This window comes from Chelonoidis abingdonii, chromosome 2 (genome assembly GCF_003597395.2).
Source record: "Chelonoidis abingdonii isolate Lonesome George chromosome 2, CheloAbing_2.0, whole genome shotgun sequence".
Classification (NCBI taxonomy): domain Eukaryota; kingdom Metazoa; phylum Chordata; order Testudines; family Testudinidae; genus Chelonoidis; species Chelonoidis abingdonii.
This window is the reverse complement of record NC_133770.1, coordinates 119,267,263-119,285,316: the sequence shown is the minus strand read 5'-3', so window position 1 is coordinate 119,285,316 and position 18,054 is coordinate 119,267,263.

The window sequence follows — 18,054 nt, the reverse complement described above, 5'->3', positions numbered from 1 at the left end:
CTTCCCTGACTTTTACTATCCGTCTCCATGAACTTTGGGTTCATTTCAGGTTGAGTTAACATAAGAACATGCCATACTGGCTCACAAACCAAAAGGTTCCATACAGCCCAGTATCCTGTCTACCGACAATGGCCGCTGCATAAGTGTCCATAGCCAGAGGAAAAACTACAGGTACTGATCAAATGACTCTCTCCATCCATCTCTGACAAAAACAGAGGCTAGGGACAACCATTCCTTACCATGCCTGGCTAATACCATTAATGGCACCCCCTAACCCCTCCATGCATATATTCTCTGTTTCCTCGGATAAAAATAGGAACCCCCTTGAGCCCTTTTTTTTTTTTCTTGGGGTCCCTCACAACTGGAGAATGTTACTGTGGTTTGTCTTTAGTATTCGCTCGTAAAATTGGCTAGGAACCTAACTTGGCAAGCGGTGCTGAAAGGTGCATTACGCAAGCTGGTCTACAGTGGCACTCGCATTGAGCCCGAGGGTCCTGCCACTGGTCACAGGGGGCTCTGCACGTTTTAAGGTTTTAATTTATCAAATGAAGACTCTCTTAAACATTTTAAAAACCTATATTGTACTTCACATGGCAACATCGTCTTAGTTATATAGTATAGACGTTATAAGACATAAAGAAACCTTCTAAAAAAATTAAAAATGTATTCCGGTATGTGAACAGAACCTTAAATTCTAGAGTATGTATCATACACAGACTCGGCACACACGGACTTCATGAAAGGATTGTGTGATGACACTGTGGTATAAGCTTATAGTACATATCTGACCCTGAAACTGGAGAGGCATTTGAGCTTATCCAGAATCTGGGATGAGACTTAATGTATGTGAAAACTGAAATGCTCAAAATAGCACATCCATGTGCAAGGACACAGGTGTCTAAACATTAAACCCTTCACTCAGGGAATTCTCAACCTGGCCGGGATTCAGGACCCTCAAGGGTCCACCAGAGGATCTTATTACTGAGGGGATGCACGAGGCATGGGGCGAGCCTCCAACGCCTGCAAGCAGCTGTCCAGTCTTTGATCCGTCCAGGACAGTTTTAGTAACCCCTCTGAAGCCATCAGGGAAGCAAGGGGATGGGGGAGAGCAGGGTCCCCTTGGTAGTTCGGGACAGATATTACTCTTCTCATGTGATCGGCATTCCCCAGTGGATCATTTGTAAATGAAGCTACCTCCACTGAACATGAATCTCCCTATGGCACTCGAAAATTAAACGAGGAGAGACATACATTTATGCAATTTGATAAGACATAAAAGGGATGGAGATGGCACCTAATGAAAGCAACAGCTTTGGCCTCATCTAGCAAGCCTCAAAATGCCGGATGAACTTTAGGGCGAGTAGGAAGGGCTTGCACCTCCCAAACAGCCTGGCCCAAACTAGCTCCTATCTGACCCCCCACCCTAGTCCGCCCCCGACTTGTGGCCTGCCCCGCTCAGAACTCCCCAACCCATCCTGCCCTAAGTTCCCCTCACTGTCCACCACAGCCACCAGCGTGTTGGCACCTTGTTTTTTTGAGCCCTCGGACCCACCCCGACCCCACCCCTGCTCCCTGTCCCCTGACTGCCCCAACCCCTATCCACAACCCCCGCTGAGTCCTGACAGACCCCCGGAATGCACACAATCCAACTCCCCTGTTTCCTGTCCCCTGACTGCCTGCTCCAACCTCTGCCCACTCCCTGTCCCCTGACTGTCCCTGGGACTTCTTGCCCCTTAGTCCCCGCCCCCACCACTCGGAGCCTCAGCACATCCAGGAGCATCCCTCAACAGCTGCAGCGTGGCTCCAGCGGAGTCCCTCCCCACTCAGAGATGCATGGTAAGGTGGCAGGGCTGCAAGCTCCAGGCCAAGTGGAGGGAGCTGAGCTCAGGCTGGAGCTCGCAGCCCTGCCCCCTTACCACGCGGCTCTGAGCGGGGAGGAGCTCAGGCCCCACTGGAGCTCCCAGCCCCGCCCCCTTACCACGCGGCTCTGAGCGGGGAGGAGCTCAGGGGCCATGCTGGAGCTGTTCAGGGATGCTGCTGGATGGACTGAGGCTCTGGGAGAGGAGCGGAGACAGGGTGGGGTAGGACCGGGGAGGGAGCCTACGCCATTCGCATGGGGGCCCCTGTGGAGCCTAGGGCCAGGATATGTGTTTGGGGGTCTCACCAGTGCTTCCCAGAGACGCCCTCTTCCCATCCTGTGGCAGGTGTAGCCCCAGATTCCCTAACTCTGACACATGGCTCTCCCTTGCTTTGCAGGATCTGCATAGGATCTTGCCAGACATCCTGGATGCCATGCTGGGGAACCTGCTGGCAGAGTCCCTAGACACCGACAGGCTCCAATACATCTTGGGAGTGAGCCCAATGAGAGGGGTGGGGGCAATTTTACCTTAACACTTAGATCCATTTTCTAGTCTGTCCTCCTAACTGGGCCCCAAGTGGCCCATCCTCGGTCAGGGCAGTCGGTGCAATGCAGTGTCAGGCCTTTCCTCCTTGAAAGACAGAGGAAGGAGCTGGGACTTCAAGCCGGAGCTCTGGCTGGTTCTGTTGCGAACTAACCTCAGGGCCCCTGACTGGCTTGAGGAGTGAGACTCTGAATCCCTCCTGTGAGATCCAGAAGATGGTCCTCAGAGAAGAGGCACAGGCTCCTTCCTAGATAAACAGGCTGACCCCAGAGAATCAGCCTTTCTCTCTGATGGGCCCTGAGATTCCTGGGGGGATTGTGCTCACACTCAGTCCCTTCACCCAGCCAAGGACTTGAGAGCCAGGGAGGGGGGAACGGTCTGTCCTCTTTCTGGTGAGCTGTTCAGGAATCAGGAGTTCAGGGAGGATGGGACCAGCCCCGACACCGAACACTGTTCCACTCTAGAGAGACAATGACAAGTTGTGACCTGCAGGATACAAGCATCGTCCTAGGGGCAACAATCCTCTTCTAAAGCTCTGCAATCAATGAATCAGATATTCCACCCTGCACACTCTGTCTCAGCCCCCTGGGGATGGGGAGGGTCTCATTAACACAACACATCCACCTGCCCATTGATCCTGAGCTGCCTCCTTTCCCCACAGCATATGAACTACTGGATCGTGTTCAGGGTGTGGCAAGAGAGAGCCAGGGCCATTAGCAGCAGCGCGGCCCTGTTCAGATCCACCATCACCCTCCCTGAATTTGATGTAGGTGGCCTCTGACACCAGCTTCCTAACTCCAGGCGTAGGTGGGCTGGCTCCAAAGGGCTGTAGGATCTGCTGCTGCAGGGACTGTGGGTTAGGAGTGTTCCTCTTGGGGAGGCAGAGTCAGAGCAGAGAATGAGCTTGGCTTGAGTCAAGTTCTTCTTGTCCTGGTTCAGTGGTGACTCTGGGCTTTTAAGGGGACCATGCTCCAGGTTCATGCCTTCCTGTCATCCTGGAGCAGCTGGGGAAGCAAATCCTCATGGAGGGCCCAGCCCACATACCTGTGCTCCAGACTCCCTTGTGGGCAGAGAAAATTAAGGGTTTAGCTCTAGCATCTCCTGCAAATGGGCTGAGGGGATGGAGATTCCTGGCCAGGGGGAGACTGGGAGCTGACAGGAAAATGCTGATGGAGTCCCCTCTCCCTCTCCCTTCCATTAGAACTCAGCAGAGTTCCCCAGGCTGGGTCTCCATGTGGCACAGCTGGCTCTGTTCATCAGTGACCCAGCCAAGGACCTCAGCTGGCAGGCCAGGGACGGGGTTTACCGGCTCTACCAGCTGCTGCTGCACCAGAGGGGTAAGGAATCCAGCTGGGAAATGGCTCATAGACTCATAGACTTTCAGGTCAGAAGGGACCATTATGATCATCTAGTCTGACCTCCTGCACAATGCAGGCCACACAATCTCACCCATCCACTCCTGTAGCAAACTTTTAGCCTATGTCTGAGTTATTGAAGTCCTCAAATCATGGTTTGAGGACCTCAAGCTGCAGAGAATCCTCCAGCAAGTGATCCATGCCCCATGCTGCAGAGGAAGACAAAAAGCCTCCAGGGCCTCTGCCAATCTGCCCTGGAGGAAAATTCCTTCCCTACCCCAAATATGGCAATCAGTTAAACCCTGAGCATGTAGGCAAGACTCACTAGCCGGCACCCAGGAAAGAATTTTCTGTAGTAACTTAGATCCCATCTCATCACAGACCACTGGACATACTTACCTGCTGATAATCAAATATCAATTGCCAAATGAATTGCCAAAATTAGGCTATCCCATCATACCATCCCCTCCATAAACTTATCTAGTCTTAAAGCCAGATATGTCTTTTGCCCCACTACTCCCCTTGGAAGGCTGTTCCAGAACTTCACTCCTCTAATGGTTAGAAACCTTTTCTAATTTCAAGTCTAAACTTCCTAGTGTCCAGTTTATATCCATTTGTTCTTGTGTCCACATTGGTACTAAGCTTAAATAATTCCTCTCCTCCCTAATATTTATCCCTCTGATATATTTATAAAGAGCAATCATATCCCCCTCAGCCTTCTTTTGGTTAGGCTAAACAAGCCAAGCTCTTTGAGTCTCCTTTCATAAGACAGGTTTTCCATCCTCGGATCATCCTAGTAGCCCTTCTCTGTACCTGTTCCAGTTTGAATTCATCCTTCTTAAACATGGGAGACCAGAACTGCACACAGTATTCCAGATGAGGTCTCACCAGTGCCTTGTATATAATGGTACTAACACCTCCTTATCTTTACTGGAAATACCTCGCCTGATGCATCCTAAAACTGCATTAGCTTTTTTAACAGCCATATCACATTGGCGGCTCATAGTCATCCTGTGATCAACCAATACTCCGAGGTCCTTCTCCTCCTCTGTTACTTCCAACTGATGTGTCCCCCAATTTATAACAAAATTCTTGTTATTAATCCCTAAATGCATGACCTTGCACTTTTCACTATTAAATTTCATCCTATTACTATTACTCCAGTTTACAAGGTCATCCAGATCTTCCTGTATGATATCCCCGGTCCTTCTCTGTGTTAGCAATACCTCCCAGCTTTGTGTCATCTGCGCAAACTTTATTAGCACATCCCACTTTTTGTGCCAAGGTCAGTAATAAAAAGATTAAATAAGATTGGTCCCAAAACTGATCCCTGAGGAACTCCACTAGTAACCTCCTTCCAGCCTGACAGTTCACCTTTCAGTATGACCCGTTGTTCTCCCCTTTAACCAGTTCCTTATCCACCTTACAATTTTCATATTGATCCCCATCTTTTCCAATTTAACTAATAATTCCCATGTGGAACCATATCAAATACCTTATTGAAATTGAGGTAAATTAGATCCAGTGCATTTCCTTTGTCTAAAAAATCTGTTACCTTCTCAAAGAAGGAGATCAGGTTGGTTTGGCACGATCTACCTTTTGTAAAACCATGTTGTATTTTGTCCCAATTACCCTTGACCTCAATGTCCTTAACTACTTTCTCCTTCAAAATTTTTTCCAAGACCTTACATACTACAGATGTCAAACTAACAGGCCTATAGTTACTTGGATCGCTTTTTTCCCTTTCTTAAAAATAGGAACCGTGTTAGCAATTCTTCAGTCATATGGTACAACCCCTGAGTTTACTGATTCATTAAAAATTCTTGCTAAAGGGCTTGCGATAGAAGAGTGAGACTGGGACCCCAGCCAATTTCTCTCAGACTGACCCCAGCTGGAGGAGGAGTCTCTGTCTGTCTCTTTCTCTGTTCTACACCCCTCCCCTGCAATCCTGTTGGGCCAGGCATGCAGCGAGGACTCTGCCCACTGTGGAGTCACCAATGGGATTGGAAGGACACAAGCACTGCAACTGGAATGACAAATGTGTGAGTGTGTGTGTGTGTGTCTCTTTCCCAGGGCTGACCATCCATGAGGCCGAAGACCTATGGTGCTGGGACTGGCACCAGGACAGCAGGCTCCTGGGCTACAGGAACACAGCCAGGGTGGGGGAGGTAAGGACACTCTGCTCCCAGGGCATGAGACAGCTCAGGGAGTGGGGGTGGCTGGGTCCCCTGCTGTGGCTGCCTCCTGGGGCCACTAGATGGAGATAATGTTCTTGCCCCAAGATTTGGAGCCTGACTCTGGGCAATGTGCTAATGCCTCATGTCCTGTTGGTTTTAGGTCTTCAGAAATTTCTTCTCAGAGGGGCAGAGAAGATCCTTCGACTGTACGGCAGTGCTGGCCATCCACGACCCCCTGCTGCGTGTCAGCTAGGCCAGGCTGCTCCTCGCCTGCTCCCTCCTGGGGGAAGCCCAGCAGCTGATGGGGAACAAGGTAAGCAGCAGGATTAGACTCAGGATTTAGGGGCGGGGCCCAATCTTCATTCCCATCCAATGTCTGTTTGCTGGCCTGGCAGTAAGGAGCCTGATGGGGAATGAGAGTGAGAGCAGGTGCTACTGGGAAAGGAGATGAATTCACCTCCATGAGCAGGAGGGAGCCAGCTTCTCCCCTGAGCAGCTCCAACCCAGCTCTTTAGCAAGGCTAATTAATGAGAAGCATAACCTCCTCACAGACTTATGTTCTTAGGGCACAGTGCTATTGCTCATGCCAAGGACAGCAGAGTCCCCTCAGTGCCTTCTGTGAGCCTCTCCTGTCCCACAGGGCTGCAGCCAGTTCCCAGAGGCCTAGTTCAGAGCAGCAAGGAAAGCCTAGAGGAACTTGAGAAGAGAGGTAGGAAATGCCCAGGGAAAACTGCAGCAAAGAGAAAGGAGCAGATCTAGCTTTGGGTACAGGGCTCTAGGCTGCTATGAATGTCAGGGTGGGACTGGGTTCCCCTACTGGCCCCAAAGAAGGGGGCGTACACACACCTGGAGAAGGTTCCAAGCCCAGCAAGGGAGCTGCAGGCTGAGCAGGAGCCCTGGCGATGGCAGAAGGACTTCTTTCTTTGGGAAGACCTCTTTGGACTTCTAGTGTGAGACAAGCTGGGCCCCAGAAGGGTGGACTGAAGGTGGTGACCTGGCCAGCGGCTGAGTTGCGAGGTGGAGAACCTGCCATGGTTCTGGAGTGACCATGGATGGGGTACGCTAGCCCAGCAAGAGGGCTGTGATGCCATGTCTGGCTGCCGGGGGGGGGGGGGGCACCTAACATTGAGTAGATTCATGTATGATTGGCATAGTCAGGAGGATTGAATTCCCCCTGTGATCCGTGAGGGCTGATGGAACTCTTGGTTGCTGAAGGAAGTTCTGTCCTCTCAAGCAGTGTACGGAGGGAGCAAGCTGGTCACTGGATTTCCCACTTCAGTTCCAGGGACTGGTTAAGCAGCGAAAGCAGGTCTAGGGGTTTCTCCAGCAGCTCCTAGAAAACCAACAGAAGCAAAAGGAAGTGCAGGCAGAGCTACAGACGCAGCAGCCATGATACCTGTGAGAGATCCTGCAAAGGGAAATCGACCCAGGGTCTGCTATGCCCATGGACAAAAAGAGCAGATGCGGAGAGCATGCCTGGGCTGTGCTGAGAAGGTTAGTCCAGGAGAGCAGGGCATGAGAAAGTGTACAAGTGTGACCTAATGCCAAGATGGGGACAAGAGTTCTTTGTTTTGGGTGCAGAAAACACGCCATATCAAAACACAGGCCTGCTTAGGAAATTGCTGAGTGGCAAACAAGAGGCCAGGGCCCCAAGAAGTTAGAAAGAAAGGAGAAAGTGTCCTCTGGCACAAACCCACGTGAGGCAGGCAACGTGGAAGTGGCAGGGATGGCTGTGGACCTTGCAGACCCTCCACCAACACACCCTGTCGGATGCTGCAGGGAGGTAAAGGATGAAATGGTTTGCTCCAAGATGAAATAGACTGAAGTAGGGACAAACACAAGGGTGGGTTCTCAGACTCTGACGGAAAAGGTTTTGGGGAATGCAGCGGCAGTAGCAAAAAGGCTACAGAAGAAGCTAAAGGCTTCAGAATAGGCTCTGCAAGCAACTGTTAATGAGACTGAGTGGCTGCAGGAAGAGTGTTGGGATACTACAGAAGAGAAGGATTGCCTCTTAATTCTGGTGAGTGAGCTGGCAGTGGAGCTGGAGACACTGTGCATGCTGGTTGTACAAGGGTAGGACTGGTTCTCCCATGGTCTCTAAGGAAGGGGATGTGGAAGGCCATAGAAAGGGCTACCAAGGCCAGCAAGGGCAGGCCAAGCCAAAGCCAGGCTGAGGAAGAGCCCCCAAAGGGACGGAAGACCTTGTTTCTGTTAAAGACATTTTTGGACTTTTCGTTTGGGATGAGTGCGACTCAGGAAGGAGTGGACTAAAAGATGGTCACCTGGCTGAAGGGCTGAGTTCCCAGCCAAAAAACTGCCAGAGTGTGCTAGCGACTGTCAGCAAGGGTGCTAGCCCAGCAAGAAAGCTGTGACACCAGGCCTGGCCAGGAAGGGGCACCTATCGGAGAGTGAACTCTGTTACCAACCTGCTTCCATTATGGTATTGGAGGGTGGTGGAGATGGCCTATGGGAGAGGATGGCTGGAGTGGTCATACAGAAGGGGCAGCAGGATCCAGCGATGAGAGCAGGGAACAGATTGTACTGCAGCCCTGCCACTGAGTCGTAACATGATCCTGGCCAGGTCACTCTCCCACCTGGTGCCTCACTCTCTCTAGCTTTGAAATGGGGATCAACCTGACCCACATTAAGAAAGGGTTTGATCTTTTGCTCTTGCTTCCCAAATCCCTGCCCTCTTTGCCCCACACAGGTCTCTGCCCTATTCCTCAAACGTCCATGCTCATGGTAGTGCCTGTGTCGCCCCCCAACTGCAAGGTCTCACGTACAGTCTCCTGCCAGCAAACTGAAGCCGCCCCTAGATCCGGAACAGGAATCGCAGTTCCTGTGCACTGTCCTGAATGGTGTATAGTCCATGGGCATGGGGAAAGGCCAACAGGCACACCCAGGGAGATCATCAACCTACTCCTCTGTCCCAGGAGCAGGAAGGCCTCTGGTCCTTGCTCTCTTCAGTAGCTGGAGCTGCTAAATTGGGGGTGCGGTGGGCAGAGATGGGAACAGGCCATAGGATTAATCAAGTGTCAGGGGGAGACTCCCCCTCCATGGGAGATGATGTTACCTCTCTGTGGGGAATCCCTTCTTTGTGGATGCTGTGCTTCGGTTCCTGGTCTCTGCCGGGAAGCCCAGCTCCCATTCCAAGCAGCCTTGCTGTTCCATACCATGCTGTGCAGCAGGCCCTCTGCAGAGAGCTGCTCTGGGCAAGGACGGCAGAGCCAGCTGTCACCCAGGCAGGTGTAGGTAGCCCCAGGTTCCATAACCCTGACTCATGGTCTCCTCTGCTTTTAGTCTCTGAGCAAGGCCTACCCAGAGAACATGGATGAAGAGCTCTAGATCCTTCCTACAGCAACCGCCAGCACAGACAAACTCCAGCACATCCTGGAGGTGAGCAGAATGGAGAGGGGCAGCAAGGGTTTTACCTTAGCCCTGGGGACTCCTAGAAAGAAGAAACTGAAAAATCCAAGTTTCTACTCGATTCTTCCGGGTATGCATTTGTGATATAAACTCACTGGGTGACCTTGGGGTTAACTCACTCCTGCCTTATGGCAAAAACTGGTCAAAAACTAGCTCCTGTGCTCTAGAAGGGGCCTGTGATATGCAGGGGGTCATATTAGATGCTCTGGTTGTCTCTTCTGGCCATAGAGTCTTGTAATTTATGAAAAACTGTAGCCAACTTGCTTCCTAGAATGAACACTCGTTGAGTGGGTTGATCCACAAGGGGTAGCTCAAATGTCCAATATGGCTGGCCAGGCCAAGGGCAAAACATTAGCCCTGAAGGGGAGGGGTGGGTGTGTCAGTGACATCACAAAGGTCTTTGGCAGGACCCCAGTCTATTGGGCAAAGGTGGTGGGGCAGTGATGACTCACCGAGAGATGATATCAGCCAGGCAGGACAGGGGCACAGGAAGGGGCAACCTCGGAGACCCCTCTGGCTTTGCCTCAGCAAGCTTCCTTCTCGAGGTCTCTCCTTGAGGACTGAGAGAGAATTCTTTGGAGTTTTCTACTTTCCTTTTACTGATTTTGCTAGAAAAGAGACATCGCTGTTCAGAGGGTAAGAGCCTCCTAGAGGTTTGGAACCTGTTCAATCTCATCCCTCTGGTGCCAGTTCAATTCTAGGGGTGGAAAACACTAGCTTAAGGTGACAGAATTTTATTCCCCATTTAGGATTTAGTCCCTTAGAATCACTGTGGACATTAGGGTTTTTCCTTTTGGTTTTCCATTTTCCCCCATCCCTCCCTCGTTTCTCTTCTTCCCTTGCTTCTTTTGTCCTCTCCCCTGTTCACCTCCCACCTCCAGGAGGGGTGTGTGTGTGTGTGTGTGTGTGTGTGTGTGCGCGCGCTGCGCATGGTGGAGGTTGCTCTGAGCTCCCGTTGTGGGAGGTCCACCCAAAAATGTAGGGCTGAAATAGTGCTCAGACAGTGATCCCCACCAGACACCTGGGCCATCATTTTGGGCTGTCTCGGGAGAACCCTCAGCCTCCCACCCCTCACTCTCTACCCTAACTGACTGAGCAGGGGGTTAGTGACAGGGAGGAGACTCAGGTCCTTGTTGTTCTCTTTTAAGACCAAGTAAATAAGTCATAACCAGTCATATGTTTGACGAATTTTGATTCTTCTCTCCATTAATTGTCTCTGAGCAGTTCATGGTTCTCTCTAACATTCCTGTTCTTCTAAAATACTTGCTGAATAATTACTATGCACTGTGGTTGGTCTGGAACACATTTGAGAGCACTTTATTTAGGTCATTCAAGGTATGAAATTCAAAATCCGATGGTCAGTTTGAAAGTCAGGGCTCTTGGGTCCTATTCCCAACTCTGCCACACTGACTGGCTGTGTGACCTAAGACGAGTCAATTCTCCTTTCTCAGCCTTAGCTTCTCCCTCTTTCAAGTAGGGATAACAATCCACTCTTACCCACCTCCTGGTGGGTGGAGGATGGGGATCCACTGGAGAGTATCACTAGGAACAGTGCATAATACGAGAGGTCCTATCACATTTACTCACATCAGATTCTGACCTAATAGAATAGCTGAAATATTCTATTGTATTTGTATTTTATTATTTTGAAATTAAGAGCAGCAAGTACTTAGCTCAGACTGAAGCATCTTCTCTCATTTTTGAGATCTAAGTGTCTCCTCTTTGTGTAGGATGAGACAATTTAACACACTGTGACAAACAGGAGATGCTTTTGTCTTGCAACCAATTATTTTTGCAAAGAATTTTCATCCCACTTGTTATGATTTCAAGAAATAAACTGGTTTAGTCTGAATGGGATGTTCTGAGAGAAAGGGTTTCAATGAAATTTCCCCAGCATCTCGATTCCTGGGCTCTATTCCTGCCTCTGTGGGGTTTGTTGTGTGTTAGGAGTGAGGACTGGTGGCTTCTCTTTCTGGCTCTGCCACCACCTTGCTGTGTAAGCCCTTGGGTAGATCACTTCCCTTCTCTGTACCTCAGGCTCCCCAGCTGTGCAATGGGAACGGAGACAATTCTCCAACGCTGGGCAGTCGTGAGCCTGGGTGGGAAGGCGGATTCACCAAATGAACAAATTACCAAGGGCTTTTTAATCTGGCAGAGAAAGGCATAAGAAGATCCAGTGGCTGGAAACTGAAAAGAGACCAATTCATATTAGAAATAAGGCACAAATACTCAAGAGTGAGGATGATTCACCAAGGGATCAAACTACCAAAGGAAGTGGTGGGGATTCTCCATCTCTTGATGTTTTCTAATGAAGACTAGATGGCCAGGCCAGGGGCAGGACATTAGCCCTGAAGGGGAGGGGTGGGTGTGTCAGTGACATCACAAGGGCCTTTGGCAGGACCCCAGTCTATTGGGCAATGGTGGTGGGGAGGTGATGACCTCACAGAGAGATGACATCAGCCAGGCAGGACAGGGGCACAGGATGGGGCAACCTCGGAGACCCCTCTGGCTTTGCCTCAGCAGGTCTCCTTCTCTTTGTCTCTCCTTGAGGACTGAGAGAGAATTCTGATTCACATACGTGAGTGCTAGGAGGAACCGCTTCGGAGTTCTCTCATTTCCTTTTACTGATTTTGCTAGAAAAGAGACATCGTTGTTTAGAAGGTAAGAGCCTCCTAGAGGTGTGGAACTGTTTAATCTCATCCCTGTGGTGCCAGTTGAGTTCTAGAGGTATAAAACACTAGCTCTAGGTGGCAGAATTTTATTCCCCACCTAGGATTTTGTCCCTTTGAATCACTGGGGACATAAGGGTTTGTCCTTTTGGTTTCCCTTTTCCTCCATCCCTCCCTCCTTTCTCTTCTTCTCTTGCTTCTTTTGTCCTTTCCCCTGTTTCCCCTCCCACCATCAGGAGCTGTGTGTGTCTGGAGTGGGGTGGGGGTAGGGAGTTGCTCTCTGTTTCTCATTATGGGAACCCCTCACAAATAGTTGGGGCTGGAATAGTGCTCTGAGAGCAATCCCCTCTGATGCTGACCTGGGCCATCTTTGGACCATCTGGCGAAAACTCTGAACCTCCTGCCTCTCAGAGTCTCAGCACTGATTGGGTGAGCACGGGAATATTAAGAGGGAGGAGACTCAGGTCCTTTTGTTCTCTATTAAGACCAAGCAAACGAATCCTAACCGATCATATATTTGATTACTCTTGCTGCTTCTCTCCATTCGTTGTCTGTGAACAGTTCATGATTCTTTCTCTAATGGTCTAATTCTTCCAAAATACTTACTGAATAATTAGGTTTTAATAAAGCCATATGAAAACCCGTGCTTCCAGGAACAAAGGAGTCTGGCCTCACAGTCAGGGACTGTCCTCTGGAAAGCAGTGACTCTGAAAAGGATTTAGGAGCCATAGTGAACAAGCCGCTCAACATGATCTGTCAATGTGAAGGTGTGATCAAAAAGGTTAAAGCTATTCTTGGATGAATAGAGTAGTGAGTATGGAAAGGGAGGTGATCCAGCACTGGTGAGACTGATGTTGGAATACTGAAGCCAGTTCTTGTGTCCACATCTTGAAAATTATTTTCAAAAACTGGAGACGGTGTATAAAAGATTCATATTTGAGCGATGGAGATGATGGCTTATAGTGAGACATTGAAAAAACTCAATCTGTTTAGTTTATACAACGAAGATTGAGGGGTGAGTTGCTTGACTCCCTGGAGAGAAAATGCTGAGTATGAAAGGACTCTTTTGTCTAGCAGAGAAAGGCATAACAAGGCGTCCTAGCTGGAAGCAGAAATTCTCATTAGAATAAGACCCAGATTTGTTAGAGGGTGATTCATCATTGGAACAAACTACCAAGAGAACTCATGCATTCTCCATCTCTTGCTGTCTTCTAATGAAGACAAGATGCTTTTCTGGAAGATGCTGTAGTCCAAAAAAAAATAAAAACCCACAAAAAAAACCCCAAACCCCAGTTCTTCTAACATACAAGAGGCCTAGGATAAGCAGGGGGTTAGATTATATGCTCTAATCATCCCTTCTGGCCATAAAGTCTACTAATTTATGATAACCTGGGTCTCTCATGGAGAGCAGCCTCTGATATTTTACTATATAGCCTGTTTGATCCCCACAATGAAGAGTCATTTAGTGGGCTGATCCAGGGGAAACAGCTCAAACATCCGAAGGGGCTGGGCAGGGAAAGACATTAGCTCTGCAGGGAAAGGATGGGTTTGGCAGTGACATCACAGAAGCCTTTGGCAGGGCCTCAGGGTATTGGGCAAAGATGCAGAGGAGGTGATGACCTCACATGAGACTCTGACATGAGCCAGGCAGGACAGGGATGCAGGGCAGGGGCAGCCTCGGAGATCCCTGTGACTTTTCTATAGCAAATATCCTTCTCGAGATCTCTCCTTGAGGACTGAGAGAGAATTCAGGTACACATACGTAAGTGTGAGGAGGACCCTCTTCGGAGTTTTCTCCATTCCTTTTCTAACTAAATAGGTAAAATGTCTCTGTTTAGAAGGTAAGGGCCTCAGAGAGGTTTGGAACCTGTTCGGTATGATCCATCTGGTGCTGGCTGAATTCCAGGAACAGCAAACACTAGATTGAGATGGCAGAATTTTATTCCCCTTCCGTGGTGACCTGTGCCATTCTTTGGGCTCTCTGGTGAGAACCCTCAGCCTCCCGGTCCTCAGTCTCTACCCCGACTGGCTGAGCAGGGTTTATTGACAGGGAGGAGACTCAGGTCTTTGTTGTTCTCTTTTAAGACCAAGTGAGTAAGTCATAACCAATTATATGTTTGACGAATTTTGATGATCCTCTCCATTAATTGTCTCTGAGCAGTACTAACATTCTAGTTCTTCTAAATTACTTGCTAAATTACCTCAGGTTCCTCAGCTGTCCAGTGGGAACAGGGACGATTCTCCAGCTCTGGGCAGTTGTGAGCCTGGGTGAGATAAGGGGCGTAAAAGCCCTTTGTGAAGGAGGAAGGGGAGGTTCACAGTGTTTAGCACCCAGGAATTCCAAGCTTTGCTAAAATGTCTAGTCTGCAGAAACAAGAAATGGTTGGGGCTGAATTTTAACCATTGTCTTTTTTTAAAGCCCATTCAGGGATGTGAGTCAGACTCTTTTAGGTACTTGGGGTTCTTTGCCAGCAGGAGAGAAGAGGTTCCTGCCTCCATTTTTGTGGCCTTCACAAACCAGGTGCTCTGCCCCAGTTCTCCTCTGAGATCCCCCAAAAAGAACATCTTCCCATCCGTTAACAAGTCATGATCTAGCTTTAAAAGGGGACAAAAGAGAACCCTGGGACTTACAGACTAACTAGCCTCACTTCCATACCTGGAAAGATACTGGAACACATTATTAAACCATCAGTTTGTCAGCACCTACAGGATAATTTGGTTCTTAGGACTAGTGAGCAGGGATTTGTCAAGGACAAATCATTCCAAATCAATCCTATTTCCTCCTTTGACAGGGTTACGGGCCTAGTGGAGATGGGTAAACAGTAGACATGATCTGTCTTTATGTTACTAAGGCTTTTGACACAGTCCCATAGGACATCCTCACAAGCAAACTAGGGAAATGTGGTCTAGATGCAATTAGTATAATGTGGGTGCACAGCTGGTTGAAAGCCTGTACTCCAAGACTCCTGTGGGAGGGAGTGTGCAGCAGTAGTTAGCAAAAGGACCTGGAAAGAAGGACTGCTGGGTCCCATCCATCCTTCTGACACTTGGTGTGACCCTGAGGCAGCAGCTTCCCCTCCCCAGGCCCATTTCCCATCAGTAGGGTTGGGGCCCTGTTCCTACAGCCCAGAGGAGCTGGGAGGCTCCAGGAAGATGAGTAAAGTGCCAGGATGTCAGGAGCTGGGAGGTGCGGTCAGCCCCACACTAGGGCAGTGTTCTGCACCCACCTCTGCTGGCTGAGTTTCTCCGTCCCTTGGAAAATAAGACAGACGCTTGTTTTCACAGCCAGTCGATCGCCTAGTGTCATCACCCTGCCTGCTGGCTGGGCAGGGTAACTCCAAGCCCAAGGCAGGCTGGTGAGAGTGGTGACCTGAGGAGAGTATGGAGGAGGGCAAGGGACAGCTGGTGATCCTGAATATCTGCCATCACTCCATCACCTAGAGCAAATGCGTGGCATTAGGGTTCCTCTGTGGCGTCCCCTGTCTGTCTGGGGAGAGGCAGAAGAGGGGGAGAGAATCTCTCCCAAAGGAGACTGGATATGCAAACCGCCCCCAGGAGCCCCTCGTTCTCAGACCGGGCAGGGGCTTCTCCAAAGTCATCTCCAGTGTGTATGGAAAGGTCCCAGCAATGAGGCTCTCAGCGCTTCCCTTGTGAGAGACTGTTCCCCAGGCTGAGAGTCTCTGAGCTGGGCCAGACTCTGTGAGCTGCTGAGAATGAGAAAGGAGGGGGCCCTGGGCTTGCTATGCCTAGGGAATTTGACGTGGGGAATGGTTTCCTGGGAGATTTCCAGACTCCTGGGTTCTGTTCCTTCTCTAGCATGGGTGGGAATGTGGCCTGGGATGGCAGGAGGGAGCTGCTTGTCCAAAGTGACCAATGGTCTTTGTGACTGACCCCAGTGCTCAAAAAGAATGAGACTCCCCGATTATTGCAGCACCAGGGATAAGAGGGACTGTTAGGAGCAGATCATGCAATGAACTCCTGCCCATGTGTGTAGCTTGCACTCCCTGCACCCCTGTGAGGGGAGAAAGAGCTGCTCTGGCTGGGGGAGGGATGGGGAGGGAACAAAAAGTCCCATTAGTGAGAGACTGCCTTGACCCCAGACTCACGCCTGCTCCCCACTTGGTTCCAGGATGTCCAGGCTCCTGAGGATGTTCAGGAAGAAGGCTCTGCAGGTAGTCCCAGAACCTGAGGGAAGCAGCTGTCATCTTCTCCAGGAACAGAGCGGCCCCTCTCTCCCCGCTGGCGGGGAAGGAGCTCCCAGCCGGGCCAGGAGGCGGAAGTGCCTAGCCTTCTGGCAGAGGAAACCCGCTCCTGGTGTAGGCGCCGAGGTGGAAGAGGCACCGGCCAGGCCAAAATGAAACTGGCCCAGGATGCAGCTGGGCAGGCAGGACCCAGCCCAGAAGGGGAGCCGGGAAGGATGGCTCTGAGGTTTGTGTGGGCAGCACCAGCCCCCAGGAACCCAGCCCTGATTCCCAGCAGGAGGCATAGCCCTGCCCGGTCACCGAGTGCCTTCCAGCTCCCCAGGGCAGGAGGTGGAGGATCCCTGTCCCAGCACCAGCAGCTCCCCATAGGACAGCAGCAGCGCCTGGGACTCAGGCAGCAGCGAGGCCAATGGGCGCCGCTGCTTTGTTCCAGGTGAGGGGCCAGGCTGGGCTCAGGGAGGGATGAGGAGGGGGCTGTGAACACCCTTGGTCCAGGAACTCGACCAGTGCCATGGGGGTGGTTCCCCAGCCCAGGTGTCTGGCCTGAGCCACATGAACCCCACTAACACTAGATAGTACCACTTTGGTCCTTGGTGCTCCAGTTTGGTGTGGTGGGGGGAGGCAGGTACCTCCCAGGGAGTCCAGGACGGTGATGAGGGGTCTCTTTGCTATAGACTCCTGAAGGAGTAGGAATTGTGGGTGCTTTGGACAATGGTTGGGTCCCCACTATCTCCCATTCAGGCCTGAGCCCTGCAGCTGGTTTGGGTGGGGCAGATGGGGCAGGGAGGTCCCTGGCTAACTGACTCTCTCTCCCCTAACTCCAGCATACCATCAGCCCCATGTGTCTCGCAGCACATCAGAGAGGGCAGGACATGCTGGAGCCACACTGCTGCAAGGCAGCTGTGATGGAGAGGATTGTGGTGAGTGAGACACAGCGCATGGCAGCTGGAGGGAGGAAAGAGACATGGAGGGGCAGGGGTCTCCCCGGACCAATGGATGGGGGATGGCTGGTGCTGGAGGGGCAGATGAGGGCAGGGATTGCTGGGGCTGAAGATTGGGGAGAAGAGATGGGAGAAATTCTGAGATTGGTCACAAGTGGGCAGGAATCGGAGGAGCAGGAGGCAGCTGGGGGGTTCCTACTGGCTGTGTGAGGTCCTGGTTGGTTAATCTCCTCACTGGGAAGTGTCAGTGAGGCATGAATCTCACACGCTCCTTTGGGTCTCACAGGAGCTCGTTGAGGAGCTGCCTGATAAATCTCCACTTGGCACCATCCTCACTAATTCCCTGATTGCTAAGAGCAACTTCAGGTACTGAGACCCTCCCACCCGGTTCCCCTAACCTCAGTGCTGCTCCAGCCCAGGGCTGGGAGTCACTGCCCCTGCCACTCCCAGGTCACCTCTCAAGGGTGGCTTCTCTGGCAGAGGTGATGGGAAGGTTCATTCCAGTAACATTTCAATGGCTTTGGGGAGAGACTCACTGCCAGGATCAGATACAGGAGGGGCAGCAGGGTCCAGGGAACAGGTGCTATTCCTGCCCTGCCACTGTCTGTCTGGGAAACCTTGGCCTTGTCATTCCCTGGCTCGGTGCCTCAGTTTCCATTCTCGCCAGCCTCTGCCTATTTCCCTGCAGTTTCATGTCCATGTTGGTTCCAGTCCCACCCCCACACTGCAGTCTAATGCCAGCTCCTCTCTTTTGCCAGCACCAGGACACCTGTCCTGGAGCCAGAGCTGGAGATGCACCTCCTGTGAGCTGCCCTGCATTCTATCTTCACCCTGGGCATGGAGAAGGACACCACCCAAATCCAGGTAGATCATGCTAAACTC